An 11,930-nucleotide genomic window follows, 5' to 3' on the forward strand; every position below is an offset into this window, starting at 1 on the left:
GACCTTTCCCTGGAAGTTGATGACCTGCAGGCGAGGCCCCCTGCATCAGGTGGCCCCGAAACCCAGTGACCAGTGTCCCTCTGAGGGACACTCCAAGGAGACACACGGGGAAGAGGAGCGGCCGCGGGGCTGGGGCCATGTGCTGGGGGACACTGAGGACCGCCGGCTGCCCGGAGCCCCCGGAAGGACCCGCCTGCCCCGCGGGATCCCCGGGGGCTGCTCTCCGGGCGTGAGCGCTTCCCCCCGACTTGCCGTGACTCACTGCGGGTTTCGAGTGTGCAGGTGAGCACGGCAGTGATGGTCTTCCGCTGGGGGCCCTGGGGGCCGCCCCTGCCGCAGCCACCTCTGCTTGACGCAGGGATGTGTCCTGTTGGTTTCCGCCCCCTGGGAATTGTCTGGTTTCGCCTCTACCGGAGCGCGCAGGCTCACATCTAATCCGGCGTCGTCACTGCCTGGGATTTAACCGTGATCTCTGAATATTTTGTCTTCTCGGAGCCGTGTGGCCAGCCCTTAATTACGGTCTCCTGATGCTGGCCTTCCCATCAACCATAAATCAGCCTCCTGGCCACCGTGCCCGCCTCCCTCGGGCGATCAATGTCTGCAAGTCACCCACCGCCTTCCCTTGGAGGTCACATCCCTAATTCACTGAATAATTAGATTTCCATGAAAATCAAAGAGACCGTCTGCCACAAGCGGCAGTGACTCGGTGCGTCGATGATACCCACACACCTTGACCGCTCTTTATGGATGTCTCTTTATATTTTAATGAAAGAAAGGCAATTAGCTATAAGCTGATTACTAAGAACATAACCAGGGTCATTTCTTTGCAAAAAATCAATCAACAAAATGCTAATTACAGATGGTCTTTTAGGCTTGGATTAATCTATTAGTAATTAAAGCCAAGTGCAAATCCAACCTTGATCTAATTGTAGCCCAAAGGCACAAATGTCTTTTTGTTGACCGATGAGCTGCTGTTTCTTCACTTAACGCAGAAGGAAGGCCCGCCCGTCGTCTGGGACACTCACAGATGTAATAACGTTTTTTTGAGGGGAGCTCTTGGGAGGAAAACGTGGTCGGGGTGAAGCTTTGAAAGATGGCATCTTTTTAGCCTCCCCCCGATTCATTTATAATTTAATTTGCACTTTTATTGTGTGTATAACAGAAGTTTTCTCTGCAGCGGAGCTGGGGGTCACAGGCCAGGCTCGCCCCTCCCCGCGGACAAGGGCAGGCGGGTGCGTGGGGGCCTGAGGTGTGGGGCTCCGGCTCAGCCCCAGGGGAGAGGCTCCGCAAGCGGCTGCGGGCTGGGCCGGGCCAGGGCTCCAGGGCGGGGCTCCAGGCTGCAGGGACCTCCCCACATCCACAGGAGGGGGCGGTCTCCTTACTAGGCCTTCACGCCCTTGGGCTTGTTTTCCAAGACGTAGGAGAGCAGACAGGAGCAGCTGAAGGATCGAGGTCACGGGGCCCCTGGATGAGGCACGAGGGTGGGGGGTGTCATCGGGGTCTTGCGTGTTACAACCTGCCCTCAGCAGTCCTGCCGCCGCCCGGCCTTGCTTGGGGAGAGCCGTCTACGCGGAAACAGCCCCACGACAGCAGCTCACTGGCTGGAAGGGATGCGTCCTGACCTCCGCCGGCTGTCGGGGCCTCTGGGGGGCCCTCTGGGGCCTCAGCTGACGGGAGCTTGGGGGGCAGGTCCTGCACACGTGACCTAGGGGGACCGGCCTTCACCCCAGGTGCGTCTGTGCGGTGGTTTGTCAGCTGCTGCGTGTTTGACAACCGGGCTCAGGTCTTTGGGGAAAGAGATGCTCGGGGATGCCGCGAAGGGGGGGTGCAGCACCAGTGTCCTCAGGGCTCCTCCTGGGGTCAGGTGGGCTGGCGTGCGGGGTGCTCATGTGCTGAGTGCGCCTCGCCAGGTGATGACGTTGGGGCGAGTGGTGGGGTCTGTGGCTCGTTGGCGACTCAGCTCAGACTCCCCGGTGGCCTGTCAGGGGCGTCCACAAGGAATTGTCAGCACGTCCAGTCTGAAAGCCTGGGTGGTCCCCAGGTCTGAGCTGATGACAGGGACACACCCAGGAGTCAGGGTGGGTTTTGTTCTCTGGGCTCCTCGAGGACGCTGGTGGCAGGAGCACCTGCCTCCGAGGCCGAGAGCTGCATTTCCTTCCAGTCAGTCCTGTGCCCTTGGCTCCGAGGCTGTGTCCCCCCCCACTCCCGCCCCAGCCCGTGATGACGGTGTCAGAGGTCAGGAGCACCTTGCAGGCCCTTGAAGGACCACATAGTCCACTGGACAGGTTGGTTCTGGGCTGCAGGGCTGCACCCCGTCCTCCCCCCACCCCGGCCACACGTGCCACCTCCCGGAGAAAGTGCCACAGTGGTCGGGCCACGTGGGCCACCCCTGGAGGGGTCAGCAGAGGCCGGTTCTTCCGTGGGGCCAGAGCAGAGGGCGCCCGGGGCCCTGGACAGTGGAGCCCACCTCTGTTGCTTCCTCCCCACGGGACACGGAACCCCAGGGCACTGGGTGACCCTAGAGGATGTCAGCCGTGGGTGCCCCAGGGTGCAGAGGTGTCCCCGTGTGACCTGGGTCGCCAGGGGCCGAGGGCAACCACAGGGGTACATTTCCCAGCGGTGCCTCTCCCAGCACCCCTGCTTGCCCTTCGCCTTCATTAGCGACGCAGGGGTGAGTGGGGCTGAGTCGGGCTGCGTGCAGGGCGCCTGTGAGCCTTGCCGGCTCCGGGGCCCCAGCTCGCGATCACGCGGGCCCTTCTGTAGGTCCTGGGGGTGGGGGTGGGGTGGGTCCCGGGGTGGGGGTGGGGACGCTCCGTGGTGCGTTCCTGCCACACACCCCACCCTCGGCTCTGGCCCCAAACGTGCAGGTGCAGCTGCCTGGCTCCGGAGTGTGGACGCGTGTGGACACGCGGCACACTGTGTGGTCTGGCTCAGGGGCCTGGCCCATGGGGAGGGTTCAGGTGCCCCCAACCTGCCTGTACTCCCAGTGGGGTCCGGGAGCGTCTAGGCCCCGGGGTCGCTGTGCACAGACGCTCCTGTGTATGCCCGGGAGGCAGGGTGGCCCTGGCGACCTGGGGGGACGAGGCTCCGGGGCAGCAGGTGCACGGCCGTCACCCCCAGGCCCATGGGGATTGTAAAGGAAAGGGAGCTGCACTTCCGTGCCCACAGGAGCTGCCTGCATGTGCTGCGCTCGACCCCACAGAGGACGGTGGGCGGCTGCGCATCATGCAGACCTTGTCAGGGCCTTTCCTGGGGTCGCGCTTGCTCCCCCACAGCCTTGGGGACCCTGGTTGTGCTCAGCAGACCCGAGGGGAGGGGTGCAGAGTCCACGGAGCAGGCTTCGAAGGTGCGCCCCCCACGGCGACCCCGCAAGACTCCACGTGCCAGCCACACCCCCCGTCACGCGCACAGCAGCCCCAGGTCACAACCTCAGGTCACACACCCGCCCCCCGTCAGGCGCACAGCACCCCCAGGTCACAGCCCCCCCTTCATGTGCACAGCATCCCCAGCCACACCCCCGTGGACGTGCCCCCGCTGGCCTGAAAGCGCCCCGAGTGGGGTGGGGGACATGTGCGTGGCCATGGGGAGGTGCCGGCGGGTGCGCATGTGCAGATCTGCTGTCTCATGGGCCTCGCTGCGCGTGGGCTGGAGACTGGGCCGGGGCTGCAGGAAGGATTTTTGGGGCAGCTCCTCCTGGGAGGCTGTCACCACCCGTGCCCGCGGCCCCTTGCGGTCACTCAGGACCACGCCCCGGGGACACGGTGGTGAAGACCCCACCCGAGGCCGCAGAGCCTGTGAGAGGAAGTGGGGTCCCAGAGCCAGAAAGGGGGCAAAGGAGCTAGCGCCCCATCTCCTTGACCGGAAGGGGGAAACTGAGGCTCGAGAAGGGGTGAGGCTGATCAAGGCTCCTGCTCTGTGAGCGCCAGGCCAGGGGGGCTGCGTGTGCTGACTCGCACGTGGACGTGGATGGCCGGCGGCACCCCGGGGTGCTTGGGTCCACGAAGGGGGGCGGCTGCCGCCCTCATTACATCAGAGCAGGAGGCCCTAGGGTTTGAGGGTTAGAAAAATGCCTGAAGAAGGAGATAAGGAGACTTGGAATTAATGGACGAATTAGCATTTCAAAGGGAAGGAGCTGTGAGCGGAGCTGCGGGGATGGGCTGCGGGGGTTGGCGCTCAGTCTCTGGTGGGTGTCTCGGTTTGCCCAGGCCCCGCCCCTCCCCCCCCCCACCGTGTGGGAGGCCCGCTGCCCCCTGGACATGCGGGGTGCAGCTCCCGCCCCCCGCCGACCAGCTCGCCATCAGGGCCGCCACGTCCAGGGCGCTTTCCCACGGCTGTCTGCGGCCAGCGCCGTGTCCTTGCCTCCTGTCATCCCGGAGGCCGTGGCCGCCCTGCACAGAAGGGGCGCGTGGTGACCGCGGGTCGGTAGGCTCGGCCACCCTTCCTCGCCGTGCTGGAGCTCCCTCCTTGGGTTCCTGGGCTCACAGGGGGTGACTCGGTCTCCATGGTCCCCAGACTGGCCAGCTGCTTTGAAGACCCTGGGGGGCACCAGGGCGATGGTTGTGCAGGGTTCCGGGTCGTGCAACGGGCCGAGCCGTGGGTTGTCAGCTTGTTACTTTATGTGCAGAATTAGCCACATGCAGCCGTGTCATCAGTGATCAACAAGATGAAAGTTTTTGCTTAATAGCTGCTTGGAGAGAACCCTCGGTCTAGGGATTGGGGAGGCGAACATCTTTCATGTCACATAATTAGTTTCTTTTTTCCACCTTTGATAAACACCCTCATTTGGAATGTGTTCTGCGGTGCCTCTCCTGGGCCAGGAGGGGAGGGGCGGGGAGGGCCGTCCGTGGGGCTGCGGAACCCTGGTGGTGCCCAGCCCCGCCCTGCGGTTCAGCTGCCCCCATGGGGCCGTGTACCCACTTCGCCCCGAGACGCCAGCCCTGGACAGTCAGCCCCGCAGACGCTGGAGCCTGAGGCCTCGGACCGGGCTGGTGTCCCGGACCCCTTGGGGTCCTGGTGAAGCGTCTGGATGGGGTCAGACCTGAAACCCTCTGTGGGGACAGCAAGTGGAGGGGACAGCACGTGCCCCCGTCTTTGTTCTCAGGCCCACCCTCCTTCACACGACGGCCAGCTCGCTCACAGAGCACAGGGGCAGGGGTCCTCTCCTGTCCCTGTCGGCTGGCAGTTCTCTGTGAGTGACCCTCCGGCCCTCTCAAGTTCCCATAAGTGCGCAGAGAAGCCCGCAGCCACCACCACCAAGCAATGCTGTGCAGGGGGAGGGTCCACCGGGTGCTCTGAAAACCTCGGTGTCCTGGGATCTGTGTTGGTGGGAAGCTCCCCCCACCGTAAGCCCCGCTGACGAGGCAGGCTGGCCCCGCAGACTGTGACCCCGGAGGAGGGTTGCCCAGGTCGTGCTCTGGGGACGTGGTCCGAGAGGCAGGGCGGAGGGGCCTCAGAGATGGGTCTGGGTCCCTGCAAATCCCGGCTGTGGGCTGGGCGGAGGGGCCACAGGGGGTGGCAGGGAGGGCGGGACGGAGGCCCTGCTGTCGGCGCCTCCAGGACTCAGCCCACGGGGAGGCCCATTTGGGCACCAGGAGGGAGGACAGAGCCTGGGGCCAGGGCTGCCCCCGGGGCCGCAGGGACACGTCCTGCTCCCTGTCCCCCAGTGTTGCACATGGGACGTGGCGCCAGGTGGGGCCCGGCAGGCCCAGAGGCAGGGGACCAGGCCCGTGGCGGTCACCACCCTTCCCGGAGCCTCTGGCCCTCCGAGGAGGGGAACCCCAGGTCCCCACAAAGCAGGTGCACAGCGTCCCCCGGCGGGAGAGACTGCTACACATGCACAGAAACGGGGAGATGCCGCTGCAGGGGAAACCGCATCCTGACAGTCATCAGACAAAAGCTCAAAGCCCTTGTCGCAAATACGCCAAAGAAGTTCAAGAAAATATGTGGGGCCCGGGAAGAGACGCGGGGTCTTGAAGAGCGTCTCAAAGCCAGGCCAGCTGTAGGGAGCACGCCCGCGGCTACCGTCGGCCCCAAGTATGCAGGGACTGACCAGCCTAAGCAGGGACAGACCCGCTTGGCTGCGGCCGGGGCTCGGCGCCCAGAAACCGTGAACTGACGACCCGCAGGAATGAATGGGGCGCGGGCGACAGTGGGGAGCAGCCCAGAGCCCGACGGGAAGCCCGACGGCTCGCATGTGATGGGAGATGAAGACGAGATGTGAGCGCTGGTGGGATGCAGAGAATCTGGGGATCGGAAGAAATCCTGTAGCTTCAAATGCTTCAACTGGAAACCAAGAAAAGATTTCAGGAACGTGGGTCTCCACCTTCGCAGTTACATGAGGAGAAATGCGTGGACGTGGGTGAGCAGTGGGGCAGGGGCCGCGAGTGGCGACGGCTGGGGACACGGGGCCGAGTGTGTGAAAGCCTCCATCTGCAGGCGGACCGGGCCCCGGGAAGAGGCCCGGGCTCCGGAGGGCTGTGTCTACCAGGGTGACGGGAACCTTCCACAGACACAACAGGGCCACGGGGTTTGGCTGATGGATCCTGAGAAGAATTTCAGGTAGAAAGAGCCTTGCCCCATGTTTCCAGCAAATGGAAGAGGAAGTAACACCTCCCACCAGTTGTACAGCAAAACCCTGACACGGCCGCCTGAGAAATCACCGGGAGGAGGACATCACAGAGGGATTGTCTTCCTGAGGACAGACGGAAGGATCCTCCAGGGAACACACGCAGCAGGAGCCTGGCCCCAAGCAAACCCACATGAGGCGTCATGGCCCAGTGTGCTTTATTGGGAGTGCAGAGCTGGTTCGTGTTCAGACACGTGTCAGTGGGATTTCCCTCATCACTAGAAAACGGGAAAAAACTTAAAATCTTATTTATTGATGTAGAAAAACAATTTGGCAACACTTAACATGTATTCATGATAAAACTCAGAAATACAGGATGTAGTGAAACTTCAGCTTGATAAAAATCAGCTGCACTTTCCAGGAGGTAGCACCTTCCAGGTGGCATCACCCAGGTGGCACCTTTCAGGTAGCACCTTCCAGGTGGCATCATCCAGGTGGCACCTTCCAGGTAGCACCTTCCAGGTGGCATCATCCAGGTGGCACCTTCCAGGTGGCATCATCCAGGTGGCATCTTCCAGGTAGCACCTTCCAGGTGGCATCATCCAGGTGGCACTTTTCAGGTGGCATCATCCAGGTGGCACCTTCCAGGTGGCATCATCCAGGTGGCATCATCCAGGTGGCACCTTCCAGATGACATCATCCGGGCGGCACCTTCCAGGTAGCACCTTCCAGGTGGCATCATCCAGGTGGCACTTTTCAGGTGGCATCATCCAGGTGGCACCTTCCAGGTAGCACCTTCCAGGTGGCATCATCCAGGTGGCACTTTTCAGGTGGCAACTTCCAGGTAGCACCTTCCAGGTGGCATCATCCAGGTGGCATCATCCAGGTGGCACCTTCCAGGTGGCACCTTCCAGGTAACACCATGCATACTACCGTGACTTGACTGTTTCCTCTGAAGATCAGGAACGCGGTCAGAACCTGCCCCCCCTGCATGGAGCAGCGCACTGACTGCGGGACAGCAAGGCCCTGAGACAAGGGCCACGAGTGCACTATATTCACACAGAAAGGACACAATTTTCTTCGTTTTTATTTTTATTTTTTTATATTTATTTATTTATGTATGTATGTATTTATGTATTTATGTATTTATGTATTTATTTATTTATTTATTTATTTATTTATTTATTTATTTATTTTCCTTTGTTTTTAGATCGCAGGATTGTCTATGTGGAAAATCCTGAGGTGTCTATGGGAGAACTATTAGCATGGTAACCGGGTCAACAGTAAAACCGTTGTGTTAGTGGAACCAGCAATAAATGGGTGGAAAGTGAGTTAAGGAACCCCATTTCGGGCCGCAGTGCGGCGTGTCAGGAGCGCGTCCCCGCAGGCTGCGTGGGGTCAGCGCGGGAGCTGCAGAGCTCTGCTGAGCGCAGTCAGCTCCGTGGCCAGAAAGCTCGGGAGCCGCCTCTGTGGGCTGGAGACACCGTGTTCGTGAGCTGACTGTTCTCTCCAGATTAATTTATCCCAACAGCCCGCGTATAAAACATGGAAATTGGCAAGCTGGTTCTAAAAAACATATTGTCCTGCCAAGGACCTGGAATACAACCAAACACTTTTCAAAAAGAAAAACTTTCTCCCATCCGGTTCATGTGGATGTCTAACCATGTTTTGTGGCTGGAAATTCTAAAGTTTCGTCTTCTTCATCCCAGGTTGCGACATGCCTGTGTGAGGCCGGGACAAGCCACGGGGCCACCTGCCCGCCCTGCACTGCGCTCCGGGGCTGGTGGCTCCGGCCGGGATTCGGGATGACCCCTCCTGCCAATCCGCTGCTGAGGTGAGTGGCTCCGGAAGTCGCCGCAGAAGGAGACGTGAGGCCCGGGGTATCCTGAGTGTTGTCGGGCTTGGAGCGGGCGGCATGTGGCCTCATGCACTCATGTGCTCCAGCCGCCAGAGCTCGGTGGCCCGGCCCTACCTAAGGGCTGTGGGGAGCAACACACGTGGCCCCCTGCGTCCCAGTAGGTGGAGACAGGGCCCTCCCCTCCTCAGGCTCCAGGTGGTGCTCCTGGGTCTGCTGGTGTTTCAGAGGGTCACTTGTCTGGCCCGAGGGGGCACGGGCTGCTGCTGCTAGTACGCGGCTCTGTTTCCGAGCTTCCTGCTCGATCCCTTTGTCGCCAACATCCCATCACGATGCCTTGATGCCTACGTGGTATGCTGTCCTGCTACCCACGGGTGTTAAGAATTTTGACCAGGGATGATTCTGAACGCTGTAGGGACGTTCCCTGGCTTTCAGGAAAAGGCTCAGATTCTTCCTCACTGGCATCTCTAAGCATTTAACCCTGGGTCGTATGTGGGCTGTTGAGAGTTGGGCTCACAGTCAGTGGCCAAGGCTTGCAGGCTGCCCCTAGGGTGCCCCTCCCCTCGTGGGATCCTGGAGGAGGGTCCTGGAGGAGGGAGCTGGAGGAGGGAGCTGGAGGAGGGAGCTGCAGGAGGGTCCTGGAGGAGGGTCCTGGAGGAGGGAGCTGGAGGAAGGAGCTGGAGGAGGGTCCTCGAGGAGGGAGCTACAGGAGGGACCTGGAGGCGCTGCTAGGCCTGGCTGGAGGCTGGAACTGAGGCCCCTCCTCTCCCTCCCGCCTGCCCCTGAGGTCAGCGCAGAAGCAGTGGGTCCCCCACACCCAGGGCCAGGAGGGGTGCAGGTGGGCAGGAGGGGTGGTGGGACGGGGCACCTCTGAAGCTGTGGGGGGCCCGGATGCCTAAGCGGGGCCGGCTGTGGGGGGACAGAGGGGACTCGCCTCACGCGCTGGGTCGGTTGACTCATCACAAGGGCAGGCCTTGCAGTCGGGGACGCGGCCCCGGAGCTCAGACCCTTGGGTGCCAGTGCGGTCGTGGGGAGCGAGCGTCACAGAGGTGGCCGTGCTGGGTCCTGGGGCGGTGACGATTTTGGGCCAAGGATCCAGCTGTGGATTGGCCGAGCCGAACTCCTTAAGGCTGATGGGATGGACACCCGCAGTCCCACGTGGGGCCTCGGGGAAACTGCGGCCACTGGGCTTCCTGAGTCCGGGTCAGGGCATCGGGACAGGATGTGAGAATCCCCGAAACTATCTTTTTCACTCTCTTTTCACAGAAGAAATTAGTGTAAAAGCTTAGGCTGATTTTATTTTTTTCCAGGAAGAGCAGAGAGCAGGGACCCATCCCGTCTCTGTGGGGAAATTTGTCCTCAGGACAGAGCGACATGGGGCATCTTGGGGTTTTTCATGAGCTGGGAGGCTGGGGAGTCTCACCTGCGGGGCCCCCATGGACTCTTCCAGCGTTACAGCCGCGCCGTCGTCTTCTTGCAACCACCAGGAAAACGGTCAAACTGCAAAGCAGCGAACACGAAATGGGAAATAAACATTTCTGATGTATGTTTTATATAATCAAGGTATTCCTTATTAAAAAGCCAAATTCTACATTCTTTTTGCTTATATATTTAAACAAAGATTAAAAAAAATAGTCTGCTAGCGTCAGCAAGTCTGCAGGGAGAAGATATTTTTATAACAATGGAAGGAATGTCAACTGGAACATCATTTTAAAGACTCATTTAACAAAATGAATCAAAATCTAAAAATAATAGTCTTCAATAATGTGCCTGTGGACTGTGGTTCTTTCATTGCAGCGGGTCTGGACCCTCATCCGCAAGGACTCGGGTCTTTAATATCGCAGAGGCCGGGTGCGTGTGGGCGACCTGCCCCGTGGTGACCAGGGGAGGTGACGGGCGTAGAGGGGACAGGGAGACCGCCCATCAGGTTGGAGGCTCTGCCCCTGGATCCGAAGCCTGGCTGCCCTGGGCCCCGTGCTCGGTCGCACTTGAATATTTCCACGTGTAGACACGCAGGACGACCCCGAAATGCGGAGACTCAACTTACCGAGCGAAGTTGCAGGTGCGTTTCCTGTGACGCAGCATCGCATGGGGGTGGAGGGACCCAGGAGGGGGTGCGGGCTGGATGCTTCTGGAAGGTTTGAGAAAAGGCGTGGTGAGAGGAGCCTGTAAAGGCTTTATCATCTCCGCTCCGGGTTTCCACTCTCCTCGGAACCATCTACAGGAGGGAGGCCCCAGAGGCTCCAGCAGGAGGAGCGTTTTCAGAGTTTCCTTCTAGAACCTGGGGTGGTGGGTGGGCCCTTGTCGGACATCACGGGTGCACCCGTGATGACCGTGCGGGGTCGGGCCAGGAGAGGAGCGAGGGTCCGGCCTGTCCTCCCGCAGGCGGATTTGGAGCCCCTCCCTGCTCCCTGTAGACACGCGTTTCCACCTTCCCATCCTCCACCTCATCCCTGCCCTGCCCGATACCTTGGCCGCGTCGGCCCGGAGCCTGGAGCCCACGGGAGAGTTGCCTGGCGGATGCTGAACCCGGGAGGAAAGAATCCGATTCAGGGGGTCTTGCCGAAAATCTGTGTTTACTTTAAAAACAACATTGATCTGGCTTTTCCTGATACTGTTTGCATTTTCTCTTTTTAGAAATATTCTGAGGACAGCCCGGGTGGCTCAGTGGTTTAGCGCCACCTTCGGCCCAGGGCCTGACCCTGGAGACCCTGGATTGAGTCCCATGTGGGGCTCCCTGCATGGGGCCTGCTTCTCCCTCTGCCTGTGTCTCTACCTCTCTCTCTCTCTCTCTCTGTCTCTCATGAATAAATAAATATTAAAAAAAAAGAAATATTCTGATGACGTGTGGTCCCTGTGCTGTCAACCCAGCTCGCTGCCCCCGCTGTTTCCAGGACGTGGTCAGCAGGGTCAGGGAGGGCGTGCAGGGGTGTGGGTGCGTGGGGCACGGACGGTGCTCCTCGGTGCCTTCGCCGTCCACACACGATTCGCCCCAAGTGCCGGGCTTCCTGTGCTCCGGGCTCCTCCTCGTTGCACAGCCCGTAGACTCCGCGAGGTGAGAGGTTTTAAAACACTCAGAACTTAACAGAGCAGAACTCCGGGTGGTCTACATCGCAGGCCTCTCTGAGCGCAGATGGGTCTTGCCCGCTGCCAACCAGCAGCCGGCGCTGGGGACCGATGGCTGTGAAGACGGGTCGTGGCCTCAGGGCTCCATGGCCAGCTTGCCCCCCTCCCTGTCCCTGCTGCAGCTCCGGGGGAGGGTCTACACTGGGTCTACACTGGCGTGAGCCCCAGCCAATGACGGCGACGGCCGTGCGGGGGTCCCTGTGAGCGGGACGTGTACGTCTCCATGTGAGAGGCGGCGGGGGTCGGGCGGGCAGGTCAGCGCCCCTCGTGTCTCCGGGGGCGGGCTGTCACCCCGGCCTCTGAGTGGCGCTCTGGTCCCGCCACATGGGCAGAGGCGGCTCTGGAGGTGAGCACACAGGTGGGGTCTGCCTTGCTCACGGGGCC

General features: G+C 60.9%; 1 long non-coding RNA gene across 1 annotated transcript; it reads left to right on the plus strand.

The window, feature by feature from the left end:
* Positions 1–8,033: 8,033 nt before the first annotated feature.
* LOC112665884 (uncharacterized) lies at positions 8,034–11,255 on the plus strand. The gene is made up of 3 exons (XR_003140588.3): positions 8,034–8,399; positions 10,218–10,482; positions 11,058–11,255. It is a non-coding gene; the product is annotated as an uncharacterized LOC112665884 (long non-coding RNA).
* The last annotated feature ends 675 nt before the right edge of the window (positions 11,256–11,930 follow it).

The sequence above is a fragment of the Canis lupus genome, chromosome 10 (assembly GCF_003254725.2).
Source record: "Canis lupus dingo isolate Sandy chromosome 10, ASM325472v2, whole genome shotgun sequence".
Classification (NCBI taxonomy): Eukaryota; Metazoa; Chordata; class Mammalia; order Carnivora; family Canidae; genus Canis; species Canis lupus.